Below are 22,632 nucleotides of genomic sequence, written 5' to 3' on the forward strand. Positions count from 1 at the left end.
TTGTGAAACACTGAGGAGAATCTGGTTATTTGTATCATCTCAGCTATAAACTGCTCTGTATTTCTTTTAATTGGCATTAAATGTTTTTCTCAGTTTGAGTCGTGACTTTTATTTTGTTTGTTTTTTAATCCTGGGCTACAGGAATATTCTGGGATTTCAGTGATTACCATTGGTTTGGGTCATTGCTTGTTCTTAAGAGAGATTTTACCAGTGGAAAAACACTAGATTATACACAAGGCTCTTATTTTGAAAAGCCAAAAAAATTCAGCTTTAAACAGTTACATAGGATACCACAACTTTGTATAAAATAAATAAAATTAAATGTGTTGCTGATTGTCAAATTCACCAAGTTTTCTCAGGCAAACCTACAGATGACACAATCAATGGATAACACTATTAATTACACTGAAATTAAACATTACATCTAAGTAGCTCCACTGTCGTGTAGGTAAAAATGAAGCAGCCTCAGAAACATCTCCAAGTCCAGTTCCTTACACTAAGCTATCAGAACATAACCTGGATGACTGTGAACCTCAAAAGACATTGCTTTTATTCTGAAATGCATATATTCTTCACTTCAAAGATTCAAGCCAAACAGACACACGTCATAAAAACAAACATAAGGTACGGTAAAGGTCTGTCGCAATAAAAAGTTATCAATATAAAAGTATACAAATTTGAAAAGAAAAATTTTAAAAAGATACAATATTTCATTTTCCATATATTAGTAGTGATGCTGAAAGGCTTTTGGGTCCGAAGCCTTATTGTTTGTTGAAAACTACTGCTTTATAGGTGAGTAATGATAAATCAATCTGGATCAATACATCGAAAGGTTAAGCAATGATCCAATCAAATCCATAGGAACTCAACCATCGATAAACATTGCCATAGTTAGCATAAGCATGCCTTTTTGTTAAAAAGAAAGTTTTTCATTCGATTGTCTGAAACGTTTCAGCAATAAAATTGTCAAAACATCAACAATGCTTGGTAACTTTTTCTAGCTAAGTGAAATATAAATAAATCGGTATATGATATTGTCTTAAATTGATCGGAGGGGCCCTGAATCAAATCGTGGCGGACATTGTGTATCGGCAAATATTGCACTCTCCACAGAAAAGATATCATGTAGTCAAACTGGTGCTTTGCGTATTTCTAGAGGTGGAAGTGTTGATGAATGCCAGCAGTGTGCACAGCAACAGGAGCGTGTGTGCATGTACACCCACCACATGTTTCAATGAGACAGGACTCCATGTACTCTACCCAGGATGCAGGCACGCACACACACGCGCGCGCGCACACAGAGGGAGGGGTTGAAATTATGCATTCAGTGATGATGAGTGATGGAATGGAGTGTCCAAATGTCCTCTGTGAAAAGTGATTTGACCCCCTCCATTTCAGATGTGATGACGACTTTGCACGTCTGTGCAGCTCAGCTGACAGAAAGATTCACACACACGCCACCATATGTTGATAGCCCAAGATTTAACACAACAACACTGACCTTGACTTCAGATCGTACCACTACAAGCTGGCGGGGAGCTCTTCCAGCATCTCTCTGTCCTGTCCCTACTACACCGCAGCTCCAACAGTCAACAGAAAGACAGGGAACAGGAGGGAATGGTATGGTACACTCCCCTGCATCCCATCACTATGACAACGGCTGCTATTTTGCTGAGAGGAAAGCGACCAATTAGCAGACTATGTGGCACTTTTGCTAACCCATTTCTGTGCATACCCACTGACACCCAATAAAGGAAGGGCAGACAGAGCTACAACATGTGACTTTAAACTAGTAATGCACCCAAATTCCGGCAACCGAAACACTTTTTTCACCAAAACAAGCCGACCAAAACAGGATGTTGTAAAGACGCAAGCAAACAGCGCGGTCACTGTACGCACTTGTCTGGAAACGGACAAAGTTGTCTGCAGAATTCCAGAGCGGCTATATTTCAATACATCTGAGCACTAAAGCCTCTTCTGAGCAGAGTTGACAAGGCATGTAAATAGGGGACTTACAAAAACCCGGAAACATCTGAAAATAGTTTGGAGACATACCGGAGACAAAGTAAATTCTGCTCTATACTGCATGCACAGGCTGTAATATCACCAACTTTATTATTGTACCAGTTGTTAGAGCTACTACCTTTACCAGGGAGCAGTCATTTATTCATAGATAATGTTTTCCAGAGTTTTATTTGGCTTTATTTACTGGCGACTAGTTTCTACTGCTCGAAAATACATGGAAACCAGTTGTATTTTCATTCTTGATTTATTATTAATTATTATTATTATTATTATTTAAAAGGTTACCTCATTCAGATGTAGCTTACATATATGTTCATAACATGAACTATTCACAATAATAAAATATTTATAAACTTGTAAATATGCAGTAGGAACTAGTCGCTGGTAAATAAAGCCCACTAAAACTCCAGAAAACAATAACCAGGAATAAATATTTGCTCCCTGGTAAAGAGAGTAGCTTTAACAACTGGTACAATAATAAACTTGGTGATATTACAGCCTGTACATGCAGTACGGGGCCACATTATATTAGTCTCCAATAGCCTATGTCTCTCAAATGTCTATGAAATGTTTGCGAGTTATAGTATCTCCCCGTAAGTAGGGATGTTTGATTATAAAAAGAATCCTAATCATGATTAATTTAGTCATAATTGAAATTGCGATTATTCAAACGATTATTTGTCACCCAAAAAGTTGTTGATTTTTTTTGCTACAAAGCAAAGTAAAATATATTCTTTAAACATGAATAAAACCCTTCATACACTAAAATCAAGTGTCAATTTTTGCACGAAACAAAACACAATTCTTGCGGTCTTCATCATCAAACCCAAACCTTTGCCATATAAAAGAATTTGACTTGCCTTGTTTGTTTAGCAAGTGTTTTTGCTGCATTTCTCCTGCCATTGTTTCAGACCGCTAGCAACAACTTTCCTCACGTTAGCCTGCAGGCTAAGCTAGCTTTCTGACTCAAAGTTAGAATTATTAATCGGTGTGTGCCAACAAGCTTTATTCTTTGTAGATGTCCGAAATCGTGGAAGTTTGTTTTATTTACCAAATAAACATGTACAATATTTTTTTTTTTTTTTTTAAATCGTTATTTCTCAATTATTAGGCCTGTACAATATTATTTAATGTATGAGGTAAATATCACAATTTTGAGTTATATTGTGCATTGTTGGAATGTCAGTGCTAAATAAATATTTTTATAGTTTTAATTCATGTAGTCTTTGAAGCATTCATATTAATTTATAAAATTGCAGTGTTTTAATTTTAGTGAAGTTAGTACACATTCAGAGCCATAAATGCAATGGGTCTAATAATTTGCTTAATAATTTCTTTCAGTTTTTAGCCTTGGTTTTCTTATTTTCAGTTTCAACCAAGAATTTGCATTTCGGTGCATCTCTACTTTAAACCACACCCCCTTTTCTTGCTGATCAGATTTCCGTTAGCGACTTCTGGTTTCCTGTGTTTCTCTTAAAGTAACACGTAAACTTCTTTCAAACATCTGAACCCATTGATTTCTAGATCTTCCTCCACAGTTCATTCAAATTGCATCCACAAACTATGTAATGATGGATTGGATAAAAAGCTTCTGTTGGCTTGCAATGGCAAAATGTTAATCAAATATATCCAGTGGATAAAATAGAATTTTAAACCAACCTAAGCTCACCTCTATACTGTAGTACATCGTGAATTGTTTGCGCACTTACTAAGAGACGCGCTCAGTCCTACCGCAGTCCTTTCCTATGGCCAAGTACCAGCTCCTCAGATAAGAACACTTCATGTTTCAAGGTTCAAACAGCCAGTTTGTTATGATTGTTAACCATTCAGCTCGTATCAGCCGTGGGCTATGTGACTCACGGCTACAGACACTCCAAACAAATGCAGACTACTTATTATGTAGCGTCACAACACTCTCTGTTCAAAAGATACAGGTTCCTGTAAAAAAGATAAGCCTTTATTGAAGTCTGTCTGAACCCTTATTGAAGCTCCAGGCTCCAGTTAGTCTCTCCTAATTTGGTCAAGTGAGCAAGTGTGAGTTTGTGATCCTAACAAACCAAATACCATCAAAAGTAATTAGATGTTCATTCCTCTGTCTGTGGTCATACCGCTGAAACATGTGTCTAACCCATACAGTGAATGTCAGGTTTATCCCATTGGAGATTTAAAGAAAAAATGATTTCTCAGTCTTTCCAAATTCACAAATTTAATAAAGGTTTAAGGTCGTCCTGATCATGTGACTAAACAAAATGAGTATCGGATTATATCAGCCTGCATCTAAAATCTGCAATACAATATACGTTTTGAGGTTCTTTTTTAGGGTCTTTCCATTTCATTCTCCTGTTACTGATTGTATTCAATTGTAGAATATTCTTGAATTAAAGGTTTACATATGTCTAACCCATTGATTAATAATAAATGTGTCAGTTTTTCTCATACGTACTATTGCTAACTATTGTTCTCTGAGTAATATTACTTGATCAAGCCCCGTCTAACATTTCACAATACAAATTAAGTGATAAAAGTATGCATGATCCGTGCTGATATGGTATCGAATCAATATCGGTCATCACTCAATGCTGCAATATTGATACTGTACCGGAAGTGAAGAAGTCGGGACACTCCCTAATAAGACTGCTCAATATATTTGAGGGCTTGCATTCAACACAATGACAATATAGAGACGATAGTCTCTTTATTCTTGACCGCAGTAATATTTAATGGCAATTTGTCCCAAATAAACCCAGAGAATTCTCACATATTACATTGCCATCTTTGAGAAAATTGGTCAAGATTTTAGAGGCACTTATATTTGTAACTGCGCTACATGTAAGATGTTGTATGTGACATACTGTACAATTTTTTACACGTGGAACTGAAAACTACAGTACCATAGTGTTGAAAATGCTCTTGTTGTCGGTCAAACTACATATCTGGATTCAGGGTTGGGGTCAATTATAATTGTAATCGTGTATTTGAGAATTACTCAAAATTGTCAGTTTTAATCTAACGCAAACCTGGGGAACCATTCTATACATATGTAGATAACAATTATTAAAATATATTTCATATCAAGCTTTCCTACATTTTACCTTTTTAAAAAATGGAAATCTCGGGGTAAACTGACACAAAAGGCTCAGATGTCCACACCAAAAATATTAAAACCTATATTTACATTGATTAGGAAGCCTAATAATAAGGAAATAAATTATTGTATAATGTATTTTACAGCTGATTTAGGACCCATTATCATAAGAGATGCTAACAGAAAGCTATTGTGAATAATTGTAATTTAGTAATTGAGAGTGTAATCGTAATTGATTTTCTGAGGATAGAAAATGATAAAAAATTAACTGTAATTGAAAAAAATTCTGGTCACTAAAATCTTAATTGAACGTAATTTTAACTCAATATTTATTCATATTCTACAGTTACGACTTACTAGGGCTGGGTGATATATCAAGATTGAAGATACAGGTATAACAAGTTTTCTCTTTTGGCGATAAAGAAAATTACAATATCGCCTATATCGATATATATATATATATATATAATTTTATAGCTTATTCTCTACTTCTAAGAATGCCATGAAAAGCATAGTTACTGTAGATGGATTGGTGAGTGCGTCCTAACTAAGGCTGAACGATTAATTGCATTTGCGATATTATTGCGATATCATAAAACGCGATTTTGTAATAGCAAAGGTTGAAATTTTTTTCTTGTCCTGTCTTGTTAAGTTCAGAGAGTGTTTAAGAAGTGCAGTCCACACATTTACACGTTTCATGAAATTTAAGTTAGTTAGATATGTTGAAGAGGTAAAGCCACAGATTGATTTGCTTTATTGTTTTAATCTGTGCTTTAACATTTATATTTATTTAAAGTTTAAATTAAAAAAAATCGCAATTAGATTATTTTCCAAAATAGTTCAGCTCTAGTCCTAACCCAGATCTACCACTCACACATGCTGTCCCTTAGAGGAGAAAAAGCCTAAAGTGGCACATATTGCAGCTGTAATAAATGTGTCTGTGTGACATTTTTTATCAGCAACTTTAGCCCTGAATTGTCTTTATGGTAAGACTTCATTGGAATTAAAATGATCTAGATTTATATTTCATATTGCAATTTTGAGAAGAAATATCGAGATATGAGTTTTGGTCCATATCGCCCAGCCCTATGATTTACTCAAGAAACATGTTCTCATTTTAGATTATTTATACAACTCCCAAATAACATTTAGATTGTACTCGTTATTGGCTTCTCTTGACACATTGCAGAGTAATACATAAACTATCTGGGAGAATCTCAGGTGGGGCCCAACCCTTCTTCTGCGGTTTGCTGAATTACAACAAAGGGCCAAAGTGATGCACCAGGTGCCCGTACAAACAATGAAAAAAAAAAAAGAACATGAGTTCCACTGCGCCCAGCTGGGATGGACCTGTTTGATTGCTCTGTGCAAACAGAGTTAAAGGTTCATGCAAAGGGTCCAGAGGTTTGTCTTTGCACAGCGTGTTTCCAAAACACTATAAATAACTGTGGAAACGAATAGAGATGCACCGTGTTCAAATCTAGCAGAGCTTACTAGGCCACAGGGGTCAACTATTTTTCCACTCATTAAAATAGAAGGTTCGCCCCAGCAAAGTGTTGGGAGATAAGTCAAATCCACACAGTTTGTTCCTGGAAGGCATTGCCATATATGGACACGGGCTGTGTAGCGAATGGAGGAAGCAGTCAGTCAGGAAAAAGAAGGAGTGCTGATGCATGTGTGATGGCATGAGAACCAGATGAGCCAGACGCAGACCGAGCGCTGACTGAGCAAAGTCCTCTAACTATATCTAACAGAGAGGTGTGTGAAAAACACACACACACACATATCAGCTTAAACACAAGCCTGGCCTCCATAAGTAAAACACTCAGCTGTGGGCTTGTTTACTGCTAGCAGCAAAAAATAAAAAAATACTTGGTAAAGAAGCCCCACAACCACTGAAAGACTCTGATAGTCACCAAAATAAAAGCAGCATAATCTAATAACAGTTTTTAAACTCTGTCTCTGTCATGTAAAAAGGTTAGCATTGTTGTTACATGACCTGCACTGAACATTTTCCACACCTATTAAGAAAAAACTCCCAAAAGCAAATTGTATGTAAAGACAAAACAAGAGTGTACATGTAATAAAACATGCTTGGTCTTTACTTTTCTACAAAGCAGTGATTCTCAAACCCATAAAAACCATTATAAAATGTGCAATCAAGAACGGCCTTTCTAAACATTGAGCATAAAAATGTAAAAATATATATACTTTTTATTTATATTACATTTGATTTAACTTTATTATTACTGTTCTAAAATAGGCGATTAAATATTTTGTTATTTTAAGAATTTTCATTGAGAATAGTCCATTTTTACCTTTTTTCAATAAGAGGTTACATCAGAGCAGGTTCCCAGCCTTTTTCAGGTCGTGACCCCATTTGTTTTAACAAATGTCTGGCAACCCCAGACATTTTTTGTTTTATTTTTTTCTCGAATTTGTTTTTAATCATGTTTATTAAAGTGTTTTACAAATACAGAGTAGCCAGGATTAGTGCACAAAATGACAAGAGACAAGATGCACCACCTCAGATATTTTTATTAGAGAGTTTAAGTATAGAAAACAGTTGTTTCATATTTATTGTGTGTGATGTGTCAATTTGAAAAAGAATTATACATATATATATATATATATATATATATATATTATTCTTTTGGCTTTTTGTCCTATAGAGACAGCATGTGTGAGTGAGTTCTGTAGTGTGGCTTGTTTATGGGAAGGTTTGGGTTGGAACGTACTCAGCAATCCATCAAACTGTGCTTTAAAGGTAGCAAGCACTGCAACACATTAAACGAGTATTTTTCATACAAATTAAGCTATAGAATAAAAATATATATATTGATATAGGAGATATTGACATTTTCTATATCGCCAAATGAGAAAACTCTATATATCTTGAATCTCGATACATTGCCCAGTAGGGCTGAGTATTGGCAAGGATGTTGCAATACGACACTTATCGCGATACTTGGACCACGATACAATATTATTGCGATATATCGCGATATTCTACCCAGTTAATATCAAAATTAAACAGAGATGAAAAATCAAGTTGCTGAATATGTTCATCAGAATATATTGATCATTCAGAGGACAAACTGAATCAAAACTATTTGCTTCAACACATCCTATTTATTATTTATTATTAGTGTTTTTGTACATTTTCACTGAAAAAAAGAAAATGTAGTGTTACACACTGCCATCATAAGATCAAGTGCATCAAATAACCATTGAAAGCATTGTAACCACCACTGAAATATTGCAAAAATACACAAATATTGATTAAATATCCAAAAAATTAAAATAATGCAATTATTATTATTTTTTTTTTTTAAATAAAAAATCAATCTAAAATCAGCACCCAAAAAAAAAATCGCAATACATTGTGAATTTTTTTTACACCCCTATTGCCCAGCCATAGGTGAACCAGACCATTTCCTGGTTCACGATACGTTTGGACTGTCCTTGGATTTTATGAGGTTTAATGTTCAACATTCCTCAATGTGAATTGTTCTCTAAAAACACAAAGATAGCTTTGACACTTGTCATGAGCTCAGGACACTCATGGTTTACAGCAGCTGGGACTACATGTATAATTACAGCACCAACAAACACTTCTCCAGCTTTCTAATTCACTTCTCTCCCAGCTGGCATGAAGCCAGCTGCTCTCCCACACAGTGGCCGTGGAAAACAGTGACCCTTCAGCTACGGAGAGAACTCTAAACAGGACTGAAATCCTGACCATGACAGCATTTCAGGGGATGTTTTGTCCACCTCCCAGTGCCGCGGAAGAATGGTGGTCTTTGTGAGGTCAAAGAAAGGCTGAAACAGAGAGGGTTGTGGGGGTGATGGACACAGAGCCGAGAGCCAGTGGAAAATAAGACTAAATGCTAAAGCTGAACTAAAGCTGGAGACGCAGTGTGCGAGGGAGGGAGTGAAAAGAAGGACAGGCTTCATAGCTGAAAAGCCTGGGTGAGCGCTCTGTGCCACGTTTGGTGCCAGGGGGCGAACGCTCGATGCTGCCCCGGCTCCTCCATTGTTTCCATAACAGCGCAACATACCAGTGTCCTGGACACTACCCAACAGTGCTGCAGTAAAACATACAGGAGGAGCAAAAATAACCTCAAAAACTGCTGGATAAAAAAATAATGTATCTGCTGTTAAATCTAATATTTAATGTTACAACTGTTACTGGATGAAAAAAGCCTATTAGAAGATATGGCTCTGCATCTAAGAGCTGAAGTATTTGTGCAACACTAATAAATACCTCCTTTCTTAAAGTAGTTACTTTGATGTTGATTTGCTTTGTTTATAACTATGAAAGTCAAGAATTAATTGGGACAATAACCAACATCCAGGGTTTGGGTCAATTACATTTTTCAGTTACAATGACATTTTCAATTATCCATGCTTCATTACAATTCAATTATGATTACAGTGACCAGCACTTTTTCCAATTACAATTAAATTACAATTTTTTTTATCCACAGAAAGTAAATTACAATGACTTTCTTAATTACTAAAGTACAATTACAATGAATCACAATTACTGAGCCTGAAATAAATAACCTAATAAAAGTTAACCTTCCTTTTGTGTTAAAATCTCTTATGATAACTGGTCCTAAATCAGCTGTAAAATACACTAAAAACAAATATCTATCATCAAATTTATTTCATATCTCTTGGTTACCTTATTAGGCTTCCTAATCAATGAAAATATAACATATATAAAGCTTTATGAAGGATAAAAACTGACGTACACAGGTTGAACCAAAGGTGAACATAGCACAGCGGTGTGTGTGTTTTAATAAACAGCTTGAGTTCCAACAACGAGGTGGCTGTATGGGTTGGGTTGACTAATCAATTTCTCAAACTACTAAATAAAGCTGCTAGTTGTAATTAAATGTATCCTAATGTGCAGGAAGGAGCTTTAATAGCACAAATGCAATGGAGTAAAGCATGCCATGTGTGCTACTGCACTTCTTACACAGACACAGGACGTGTTTTGAGCAAGAAGTTGTGCACAAATGAACTCCTCTTTAATACTGTCATTGAAGGTCCCAGGTTGTGAATGTAACGTGCCATTAAGCAGCAAATGAATGGAAATAGATCCGATACTTTGTGGAGAACTCAGCTCTATGACTGACATGTAAAAACTAGTGTTGTAGTACTCAGACCAGTCTTGGTCTCGGCCTCAAGGAGAATCACTTGGAACTGATCCTCATTCATTTTTGTAGTAAGTTGACTTCAAACATTGGGCGTTGGCTCACTGATTGTTCCAGCCTTATGTGTCCGACACCAGCAAAAACTCAGACAAACATCCATCAAGTCAGAAATACCTCTGAACACTCACTTTAGGCCTCACTCACCCAACAAATAAACATCTTATTTTCAGATATTTTAAATATCTTTACTTATCATTATCAATTGCTTTTAAAAACAATTATTTTTGTTCTTTCTCTCCAATAATTTAGTTGAACGAATATGTCAAGATTTGATATTTTTGCATATTGTGCTTTGAAAGAGCACCTCGTTTTTCTCTGCCAAGTGTAATTTAAAAGAAAACTACAGTTAAAAAAGAGTGGTCTTAAACTGTTCCACCTTGTCACGTCTTGGTCTTGGGCGAGTCTGCGTCTTGGATAGTGTAGTCTTGAGTACAAAAAGATTAAAAACTACAACATTCTAAAAACAATGTCAGACTGTACTACCATAATCACTGTGACAAGAACTGGCTGTAGTTGGAAATGACCAGAGATGTAAAGAGTACTGATATATCTGACTCAAGTAGAAGTACTGTTTGCTACTTGTTTGAAATTGTACTCAAGTACAAGTAAAGCCTACATAAAATACTCAAGTACAAGCAAAACATAGCTCAGTTAAATACTAAATAGTACTCAAAGCAAAGATTACTAGTTACTTTCACCCCATGTTCATTTTTGGTAATAAATCTTGCCACGGTTCCCTTGCGTACAGTAACATCTCATGTATAAACTTAAAAATGAAAAGGCAAAATCTTGCACAACTGGATCTTGATTTATAAATAAATAAATTCTCAGATCGTATAGCTACATTTATTAACTCTAAAACTGAGAAAATAACCTCCATTTAATGTTGTTTCAGTGCCGTGCATTACGTTTAATCTGATTGGTCGGCTATGATGTAATGCATTTTAATGTTGTTAGGTTATTTCATTTTTCGTAGTTTCACAATAGCTGCGTTTCCATTACCCTTGGAAATGCGCAAAAACTGGTAATTGAAACACCTGAATTTAAAAAAAAACACAAATACTTTTTACGCTTTCATGAGGAGGAATTTCAGATGTTTTGATATTGAAATGTGTCGCAGAAGCGCCATGGAAACACTTTTTCCACCAATACACTTTTTCACGGCCACTTCTCTCTGGCTAAACATGGAGCAGTACGTGCAAACAGAAGAGAAGACCAGGACATTTCTTAGCATTACACTAAATAAAAATTGTTACTGCCACATTAGTTGTGAAACGACAAAGGAATATGGAGTGGTATAAGGAGCGTCCATCTTCTTGCGGCAAAGACTCGCGGGATGAGATTTCATGGGATTGGCTCGTGGCCAATACAGCCTACAAAAGAAACATGTTGAAAGCGCAATTATACTTTGTCGACATTTAGAAATAGCACTTTTATTTTTGCAAAAATCTGTAAAAAAAATTCAGCAGTGTCTGTCTGGAGTGGTGTGCGGTCTCTGAGTTCTGAGTTTGGAGAGCTGAATGATTCCAAGAGACACTTCTGGTATCTTGCCTGAGGGAACGATGCTGCTCAACGCTACTGCTATCAGTGTGTCAAGTAAAAGAGCAAACCCAACATTTTTGTAAATCTTAACAGCTTAATATGAGCATGGCCACTTGTTCTGGCCGTGCAGACAGAGGGTCTGTTGTGGCTGAGAGGGCGAGCACGTTGAAGAAGCATGAGCCTGGAGTGAATGGGGATCAGAATTACTAAATAGGGAGCCAGGTGGATGCACAAACAGCAGGAAAACTGTGGGCGGATTTTGATAAATCTGGAGAAAATGTGCAACGTCAGCCAGAAAGCACTGTAACCAACAAGCGGAGTGATTTCACACAGCCTTGTGTCACTGCATTGATTATCTCTCACCGCAGTGACAGCTTGTCACGCCCCTGTGATTAGACACCTACCTGACACTTATCCACTGTGTTGTCTTGGCTTTTCCACCCAATGCATGGGACGCAGTGACCAGGCTTAAACACAAACCTCGAATATTGAAAAGTGTCCTCGCCATGTGAGCTGTGTGTTGCTTTGCATTGTACTCAGGGCGACAGGGCTCAAATCGTGATGTCAGCCGATCAGGTTCAGCCTGTTAGCGAGGCTCCGCCTGTCTGTAAAACAGCTGTCCTGGAGTGTTTTTCTGTCTCTAGATGTGCTAAGAAAAGGCTTAACCTACACAAAACCTTTGAGGCGTTTACCTATTCCACCAGTGGTAAACAGAAAAATAACATTTTGTTTGACTAGGGGTGTCAAACTCATTTTAGTTCAGGAGAAACTGACAATATTCAAGCAATAATTGATAAATATCAGTCCCAACAGGATCTTCACTTTAAATTTCTTTGATTTTGTGAACAATTTATGTAATCATGGGAAATATTATGTAATAATTTGAGGAAAGTTGAAGGATTTCATAAGAATTTAGAGTTTTTCAACAGTTTAACAATAAAAATGACTGCAATCATGCAATATATGCACCGGGAGTTTTGAGTTTCATTTAAACAATAATTCATGCTTTCTCTGTAATATTTATTTTCTCCTGTGGGCCGAACTGAATGCTCCAAAGGGCCGGATTTGGCTCCAGGGCCATGAGTTTGACAGGTGTTGTTGACAATTTGCAGGCTGAGATTTTCAGGTTCAACATTTCTCAGATTACCCATTTCCGTTATATCGGCTTTCCCTAATCATATGTCTGGCTATTAAACTTCTTAAAATCGTGCCAAACATGGTGAATATGATTAATTTAGTTAACTGCTAATTCCATATTTTAATGCTAAGTGCATTGAGAACATACGTTGAAATCACGTGAAATTACTAGGGGTGTGCATTGCCATGAATCAGTCGATACGATTCACGATTTGCATGTCACGATACGATATATACCGATACGATATAAATTGTGATATGGATAATTACAAATTTCACCTTTAAAAGTACAAAATGGTATGAAAAACAATGTATTTCACTTTTTTTAAACTTGCGAAAACAAGTAACTGCAAACCAACCGTAATTCAAGTAAAAAATATAAAAAAACAAGTGGTATACTGTATGTTTATCAAACTGTGAAATTACATTTTTCAAAAAAACATTTTTGCTTCTACAACAGATTCTTGTTCTGTTAAGTTCTTGAACATCTATAAAAGTGTCTAGTAAGTTTTATGAAAACTAAGTGCAATCAACGTCCAGCTAAAATGCATTGAGGAGTGGTAGTTTAACAAGGTCTGATGTGGTTCACAGACACCTAGTGACTGTAAGTGTATGTGCTATGCATATGTTAGCACAATTAAATTATGTTTTTTTTTTTTTTTTTTACAAAAAACATGATAAAAAAAATCGATTTGGACATTTTTTGGATCGATAGGATAATTGTGTGGTTAAATATTGTAATATATCGCTGAAAATACTTTTTATTACATCCTTAATACTGAACATGATTCATTTAGTTAACTGCAATTATCAATTTTGTATTTCAATGCTTAGTGCTTTGAGAACACGTGCTGTTTTTGCCACATGTGCAAGAGATTAAGCCACCCATTTTATGGCAAAAAAAGGTTGTGAAAATGCACGATATTGTACGGAGGGTGGCTCAGTGAGGGTTTAGCCCATTTGATTTTGTAAAAAAAGAAAGGAAGAAGAACAAAAATTGTTGACAATATTGACATTTTTGTTTTACGTAGGAAATGCTGTGATTTCCATTGGTTTTTCGCAACCACCGAAAATAAGAGGCCCTAAAATTAGTATCCAACAAATTTTATTTTTCTGAGTAAAACATCACCTTTTTTCCCCCCTTTATGTCAAACAAATATTATAATGCCTCCCACGCGAGAAAGATGCATCCTAAACTAAAGTTTACAGGAATTTAATAAGAATGCGCAGAAGCAACTCTTTTGCCGGCATGTGCACATTTGACTTTCCCACTTTCATTTCTCATTGCTGCTTAGCTCCACAACAAAGCAGAACTTTGTTTAGAAATCCACAGGATTTGGATAGGGGTGGCACAGAAACTGTTGTGTTCTTTACTTTCTATGCCCCGTGTGGTGTGGATCTACTTGTCATTTTCTCGTCACAAACTTGTTCCCTCATAAAGGCTGAGAATGCCATGAAGGGTGACATCAATGCTCTGGAATGACGAGACCCAAGATTAGATTATGGTGGCTTTTGCCAATATTGGCCACCCCATGGCTCCGCCCCTGTAGGTAGTAAAACACGAGATGGACAACAGTAGAGCTGGAGCAGACTGTTGATGTTGCACCTATTTACACTTATCAATAGATAACTTTGATTGGTGTTTACAGCAGCAACATTATGGAATAGTTTACCAGAGAGAAGGAATACTACTGCTCATTCAGCCTGAGACTTAGATTTTCCTCAGTGCCAACATGTTGCACACACCAAAGCAAAAAAGAGTTTGGAGGAATTTTATTTTGTGTGGTTTATAACATTTTAATTATCAGGTTTAAAACAAGGCATTATTATCATGATAATTAAAAAAAATAAATCTTTAATTAGCAAATATTTAAGCATCTTTGCCAGTGTGGATATTTTAACTTGCACACAAAAGAAGTGTAACACAAAAAAGTTTAACACCTAAATTCTATTAACTAAATGTTTTGTTTATAGATCTGCTATGATTTGTAGTTTTACATTATAATATCCAATAGTTAGCGTGTGAAAAAGACTGCGATCAAATTGGGCACATATGCGAGTATATTTTCAGTGTGCGAGTAAAAATTTTTATCTGGTCGCATCAGTGCGAGTGCGTATGGGTGACCTTATTTTGGACGGAGCGACTGAGCGCTTCATCACGTCCCACAGATACCGCTTTTCCACCGGGCAAGAGCTGGAGCGAACTTGGAGCTAGCGCGTGTTTTGGCTCCGAGCCATTCTCTCTCTCTCGCTCCGTGCTACGGGTGAGGAGACAGAGCGTGCTCACACAACTTGGCTGCAGGTCATGCTCCTGCAACGGTAAATGCGCCGAGTATAAACACCAATGAGCTCCTTTTGGAGTGCACGCGGTCCGCGAACGAAGCCAGGCATAACGAGCCCTTCACTGAGTGTGTTCTCACATTGAGAGCAGCAGTAAAAATGAAGAACGTGTCGAGCACAGTGATAGCGCGTACACGTACATCAGAATCAGAATGGAGGGACCAGATCTGATGGACTATGATACCAGGCCAGATGTTCAGCTGTGGTTCTCCCAGAGCAGGGGTCTGCAACCTGCGACTCTGGGGCCTAATGTGCCCTTTGACTCTTTTGCAATGGCTCCCTATAACTTTTGGAAAAAAAAAACTATTGAAATAAATATTTTTACAGATGCTATTAATGATTCATGACAAATAAAATCAAGATATAACTATTTGTTAACCTAAAAATAAATCACGTGCAATGACTCAGCATCTTCCAACTTCACCTCCTGCAACATCTACAGACCATCAACTTTCCTGTGGCTAACCTTAAGTTTTAAATTCCTGGTAAGATAATTAAACAAACAAAAACACTATTCTGGAAGAAAATAAAGATTTTATTTGTATGGGGACAGATTAATTTAGCCACCAATGTGCCGGTTAAATATACATGCTTTATGTGTGGCAAGAAATTAGCAATTAGCATGTGTTGATCATATGATCATGTGTTAACAAATTCAAGTTACTTTTGTAGCCTTTCAAATACATTTACTAAAAAAAAATCTTCTTTATATAACATTGTGTTCATGTAAACTGAGATGTGTAAGAATTTGAAGATGTAAGATACTGTTTTATTTCTTGATGTCAATTTAATTTAATTTTAAACTGTTTTTAAGGTGCCATTAACATGATCAATATAAATCAAATCAAACATTATTCTATGTAATTTTAATTGTATATAATATAATACACTGTATTGTCTTCATTGAGAAGGAATTGTTTTGGCTCCAGAGGACTTTAATCCAGGTGAGATGAGGTTAAATGTCACGTCACCGTAATCATAATTGAATTGTAATTAAATGGATAATTGAAGACATAATTGTAATTGAAAAATCTAATTGAGCCCAACCCTGTCAATCACAGGCAGGCAGATACGGCCGTCTATCGAGCTACAATAGTGACTGCTTCAAAGACAGACAGACACGTTGCTGCTCGGCTGTTTTTACCCTCCACTTCTCATGCAAGTGTCACCCAAAGGGTAGCCTCATTCCTAACAGAGACAGCTGTGACTGCTGACATTTAATAAGCAACCACTAAGCTTGCCGTATGTGTGTCTCTGTACAAACACAAACACACACAGATTTTTGTAGCAGCAAAAGAGCTCCCTCAAAAACAGAGACATCACAGCAGTGGAGCCAGTTAAGGAAAACCCCTTTTATTCATGCAGAGTTAAAGAAACGACTCCCTGGTGAGGTGTCCTCACTCCTCACTGGGAAAAAGCCTCTGACAGACAAATATCTGGTTCAAAGAGTGAAGATGAAGGCCAGGGGAAATCAGAGAGGTCTTTATCTTTAAAGGACAAGAGCTGTGGTTTAATCTTCATTTATCTATATCTGAGCATTATCAACACAAATCTCTGCATTTAGCAAAAACGTCTTTTTTAGTACCATGTGGAAAATACGTAGAACACACAAATAGAGCATGGAGGCCTATAATAGGTGTGTTATTTATAACGCTGTCACACTCTGCACCTTCCACAGTTTGTTTCACTTCCAGGTCAAATTTTGGAAACAACAAAATAATTAATCCCAGTGGAATTAAAAAAGCTTCGAAAAACATAACTAATATTTGTTTTATTCATACAATATTAAGGCTGCAACAACGAATCAATAAGATTTGTGTGCATGCACACCACGAGTGTTTGTGTGACTTGCGTGCTCGAGCGTTTGTTTGTCTGTGAGAGACATTTATTTCAGCTTAATCAGCTTAAGCAGGGTTTAAAAGTGCTTTATAGACAAACTTTTTTTTTTGTTTTGTTTTTTTCAATCTGATTAATCAATTAATTTATTGACCGATTAATTGATTATGAAAATAATTGTTAGTTTTATCTCTCTACACTATTACACTCTGTACCAAAATGACAAATAAGGAAAATTAGTATAAAGCTAGAGTTAGTGATGTTTGAATGCAATGCTGAAAAACTTTAGTTTGGTCAACATTTTAGATTTTATATATATATATATATATATATATATATATATATATATATATATATATTTGCTACTCAAATATCTTAAAACATTACATTTCTCACCTTATCCCACTTTTCATTAGCTAGCATTTTACATTACAATGTTAGCCATTGGCTGTAAATCATGATTTACATTGACTGACAGCCAATGTAAAACATGATACCATACTGAAAGTAAGCCGATCAGAGGCAAAGTAGAGCTCGGTCCTTGGATTATAATGTATTACAACAAATATATTAAAACAAAATCCCTTAAATAAAACCCATCAAAACCTTTCATTACCACAATATTTTACATCCATCCATTACAACCTTGTATTTAAAAATGAAATCATGAATTGTGATTTACGGTGATTGCAGAAATCAGATGGAAAATACTGAATCACTTCCTAAAAGGGAAATGGCAATATTTCCGTTATTATTATTATTATTATTATTATTATTATTGTTATTAAGCAAAAAACAAAACAAAACACTAAGTGACAGTAAATAGGTCCTCACATGCAAGTTTTGGGAAAATATACATTAGACGCAATTTGTCTTCATAAACAAGTGGTCAGAGAGACGGAAATATGAATTCTAGCGCAATAGCTGACGTAATACGATGCAAATATATGACGAACTTCACCTTGGAATGAAAATGGCAATATGATACACACAGTCAATCCCTCAGTGACATGTTTTGGGACAAATCACACATTTCCACCATGTTTTTCATTGGTAAACGGGTAGAGGTTTAAAGATAGAAAATCGGAGGTTGTACATTAAATTGTCACTTTGATATTTACTTTTTTGGATATTACCCTTTTTTTGGATTTTTAGGATATCTACTTGTTATATTGAAATTTACTTTTTACAAGTTCACAGATATTTAGTTAACGTGAGTAAAAATGTTCTCTTAAAACAAAAAATATGGACATAAATCAATTTACTGTAGTTCTGCATTATTATGACATTTTTCTAATGCCAGATATACTTTGCACAACGTTCTTCACAAATGTGGCACTATTTAAAAAAGAGAAAAAATTAGCCTTTTCCATCAGTATCAGACTTATTGCCAACAAAAAAATAATCTACCAAAAACTAATGTCCTTGCTTTTTGTGCTACGTTTAATTGTGGTTGTTCACAGAGTTTGGATAATAAAACAAGATTTGCCTCGGGTGGATTCAGGATCAAGATGGATCATTCAGTTAGACTAGCAAACAAAGAATATGCATTTAGATACAGAAGTCCCACTTTGTCGCATTATTCCTAACACTAAAAAATACAGATGTAAACTATTGCTGCACAACTTGAAGTGAATGCCAACTCTTCCTTGGTCTCCAAATACAGCTCCAGTCAACTCACAGCTGGTCCACTCTGATCAATCCAGAGGGGTATTCCATAAAGCAGGTTTGTTCAAACTCTGAGTATGTTCAGGCTGAAATGAGGGAAACTCTGAGTATCCCATTCCTAAACGCGAGGTATGATCTTCTCTGAGTATGTTACCATAGCAACATTGTCCGTGAAATAAACCTGGTCGCTGGCAGGTTTTATCAAAGAAACCCTGGGTTTCTACCTAGGCTCCGCCCACCTGAACACCATTTCTGAACACTTTAATGAACCTCAACTCTTCTCTGAAACACATTAGTAACATCACACACCACAGATGTGATCACATCATTACTAATGTTGTGTTGCTTTACGTGTTTTTTTTTTTTTTTGTGTGCAAACGGTAGTTTTCTTTATAACATTGTGGATGTAGGTTGAGGTTGATCTGCATTATAACATCTACTGACGTCTGTAGTAAAGTTCACTGAATACAAACCTGTGGATAATATAAAGGAAGAGATAATAATTTAAATGAATCCACTTTTAAGGCTCGATTGTTGTTTTATATTGTTATACAGTTGAATCTGTAGATCACGCACCTTTGAAGATATGATGGCGCAGTGAGTTGTGATGCTGCGCGTGGAAGCGGTGGGTCGCGGGTTCACGTCCCGCTTCAGTGTTTTTTTAATGACATTTTTTAGGAGTTTGAGATGACTCTGGCGACAATATTACATTAAAAATCAATATAAATGATGCAATATCAAGCGGCATTTACTGTCTTTATATCCAGTGTAACGGGAGGACTCTCTATGCAGCTATCCTATGCTGCTGACACATGCTCTGTCACATTTTATTCATATTATTCACCGCTCGTCACGTCACACAAGCAATAAAGTGATGAAGCGACCAAAAAGTGTGACTAATTACGGGTGATTTAAGCCACTATAGTCACTGAAGACTGAACGCACCTTTAGAACAGGCTCATATTCCTCAAACACCGGCTTATTTCACCCATTACGGTGAATAAATCACTATTTTCCGGGTGGTTGCCATGGCAGCTCGACTCATCTTCGATCCATTGATGATGGCTTTTTATCACGCGAGTGCACGTAAGTAACCCAGGGTTTACATACTCAGGGTTGATTAACCCACTTCATACCAGCTGTAATGGAATCAGATACCCAGAATTTCCCATCGCGGAGTATGTTGACCCAGAGTTTATGGATAGACTCAGAGTTTCTTAACCCTCCTTTATGGAATACCCCTCAGATGATTAGTTCCTACTGACATGTTGATTCACAATGTGGACTGACAATCCATGTGTATCTTTGCCTCAAATGACAACAATGCCTCTGTGAACAGGTGAATTAACGAGAAGATGAAGGGACAATATTGACATTGACAGATTGTGTTCCTCTGCTGCACACATGAACAACTGACGGTCCAGTGGCCACAGTCTAATTCTGAGCAGCCCCCACATTAAACACACAAAATGACAGAAAAGTACACAACAGGACAACAAAGACACAAAAAATTACTCCAAAACCTCAAACCAAAAACAAACATGCACAGCCTTGACTCCAAAACACACACATAATGACAGAGAAATACACAACAGTACAAAGAAAAAAACAGTAATTATTTTTTTAAATACCAAAACGACAACAAAAATGCACTAAAGGACATAAAACCACACACAAAACGCCAGAAAAATATACAAAATAAACACACAAATGCCATCAAATTCACAAAGTGATGCCAAAAACACAAAAATTGAGAATGAAAACACAAAACTTTCGCCAAAAACTCAACACAATGACAAAAATGCACCAAATGACTTAAAAAATGCTAACAAAACTACGAACTGAAAAATACATAAATGGAAAACAAAAACAAACAAAACTGACTCAAAAAACAACAACAAAAATACACAAATTACTCCAAAACCTATAAAAAAAACCAAAAAAAAAAAAACTATAAAAACCCAAAACTTGGGCAGAATGACTCCAAAAAGACAGAAAATTACACAACATGACTCCAAACACAAAATATGACTCCAAAATACAAAAATGCCATCAAAAACACAAAAAATACTTCGAACGTAAAAAACGTAAAAAGAAAAAAAAATACAGAACAAAACCACACAAAAGTGACTCCAAAAGCTCAACACAACAACAAAAATGGACAAAAGGACCTCAAAAGCGCAAAGAAAACTACTTCAAAAACACATAAATGGAGAATGAAAACAAACAAAAATGACTCCAAATACTCAACACAATGACAAAAATGCACAAAATTCCTTCAAAAACATTAAAATTACTTCAAAAATTCAAAGAATAAATACTACTTCAAAAACACAAAAATACATACATGGAGAATGAAAAATTTCTTAAAAATTACTGCAAAAAGTGACAGCAAAAATGCACAAATACTTTGTTCTTCCCTGTATTGGTGATTATTCTATACGCTGACATTAATGTTGATAATGTAGCCCTATCAGCTCGGATCAGACAATCACATTTTTTTGTGGCTCTCGCTGTGAAAAAAAGTTGCTCATGTCTGATCATCAGAGTTGTCTTTGGACAGTCTATCCAATCAAGTTTAATGATAAAAGTCGAACAAATCATGTTACAATAGATTTAACACTAAAAACTCCAATAAAAATGGACATTCTTGTCCATTTTGCAGCTTTTATTCCAAACTGAACCACACTAAGGCCTGGTGGCTTGTGTAAACACCACCATTTAACCACGAATCCATCCAAACACCAAGACGTGCTTCAGCTGAAAAATATGATATATTTTACACTACGTTTCCAAGCACTTAAAAATCCAAAAAGGAGCAGTGGTTTTGTTTATATCACCAAGTTAAACTTAGTTTACGCAGAAAAAAAAAAAAAGTACTTTATGAGCAGCGAGTTTGACGAAGCGAAAATACGAAGATATAATAAAGGTTTGGAGGAGTACAAAACAAAACCAAATTCCAAACAAACAGATGCCAAATTATTTAATTGTGTACAGCTGTCATAGTTTGGTTAGTTTTAAAAGCTAATGTAAGGACTACAATACCCACCGAAACAATTTGGAGACAACTCACGCAAAATAAAGGCACTTTACCGATAATAAAGAGTTTAGAACTAAGGAGATCCTTTCAGGCCAACTTAATCTGAAAACAACCGGACAAAGAGGCGGTGGCTGGTTGAAGGAGGACCCGTCCAGTCTGCTCCAGCACCGGAGGCGACCCTCCGCATTGATTGAAGCTTAAAAACTAACCAGGAACCGACAGCAACGTAACGGAAAGCAGTGTAACACAGCCACAACTCACCCTCCAAAAGCCGAGAAATCAGCGAGTCCACGTCCAACTCCCCCTCCGCCATTTCTGTGTCGTTGAGCTCTCTCTTCTCTGCAGTCTGGAGCCGCCAGGACGGGCACCGCCTCAGTGCACCTGAACGCACCACCAACCTCCTCCTCCCCGTTTAGGGAGCGAGGGCTGCGTTCACGGACCGCACTGATATTTCATTACTCAGCTCATACATCCGAAAGCAGGACCTGTTAACAAACATTATACATTTAGCTACTTTGAATGTTTTCATATTTGAATAAAGTTTCCACTTTTATTCCACTTAGGCATTTTAAGCACCTGTTAAGAACTATAAAAAAAAAACCTCACTGTTAAACTGTTCCTGTTTTTAGTATTTAACCTGCTCTGCTAAGAACTTGACTTTTTATAACATTTTTGCTGCACTTAACATGTATGTCTTTAATTCTTAATAGTTATATATTTTAAGCAGTGTTGGG

The 22,632-nt window shown here is 36.2% G+C and overlaps 1 pseudogene; it reads right to left on the reverse strand.

Annotated features, from left to right (window-relative positions):
• LOC114480323 (serine/threonine-protein phosphatase PP1-beta catalytic subunit-like) overlaps positions 1-22,311 on the reverse strand; it is a 33,655-nt pseudogene extending 11,344 nt beyond the window's left edge.
• Between the last annotated feature and the right edge of the window lie 321 nt (positions 22,312-22,632).

This window comes from Gouania willdenowi, chromosome 18, assembly GCF_900634775.1.
Source record: "Gouania willdenowi chromosome 18, fGouWil2.1, whole genome shotgun sequence".
Taxonomy (NCBI): domain Eukaryota; kingdom Metazoa; phylum Chordata; class Actinopteri; order Blenniiformes; family Gobiesocidae; genus Gouania; species Gouania willdenowi.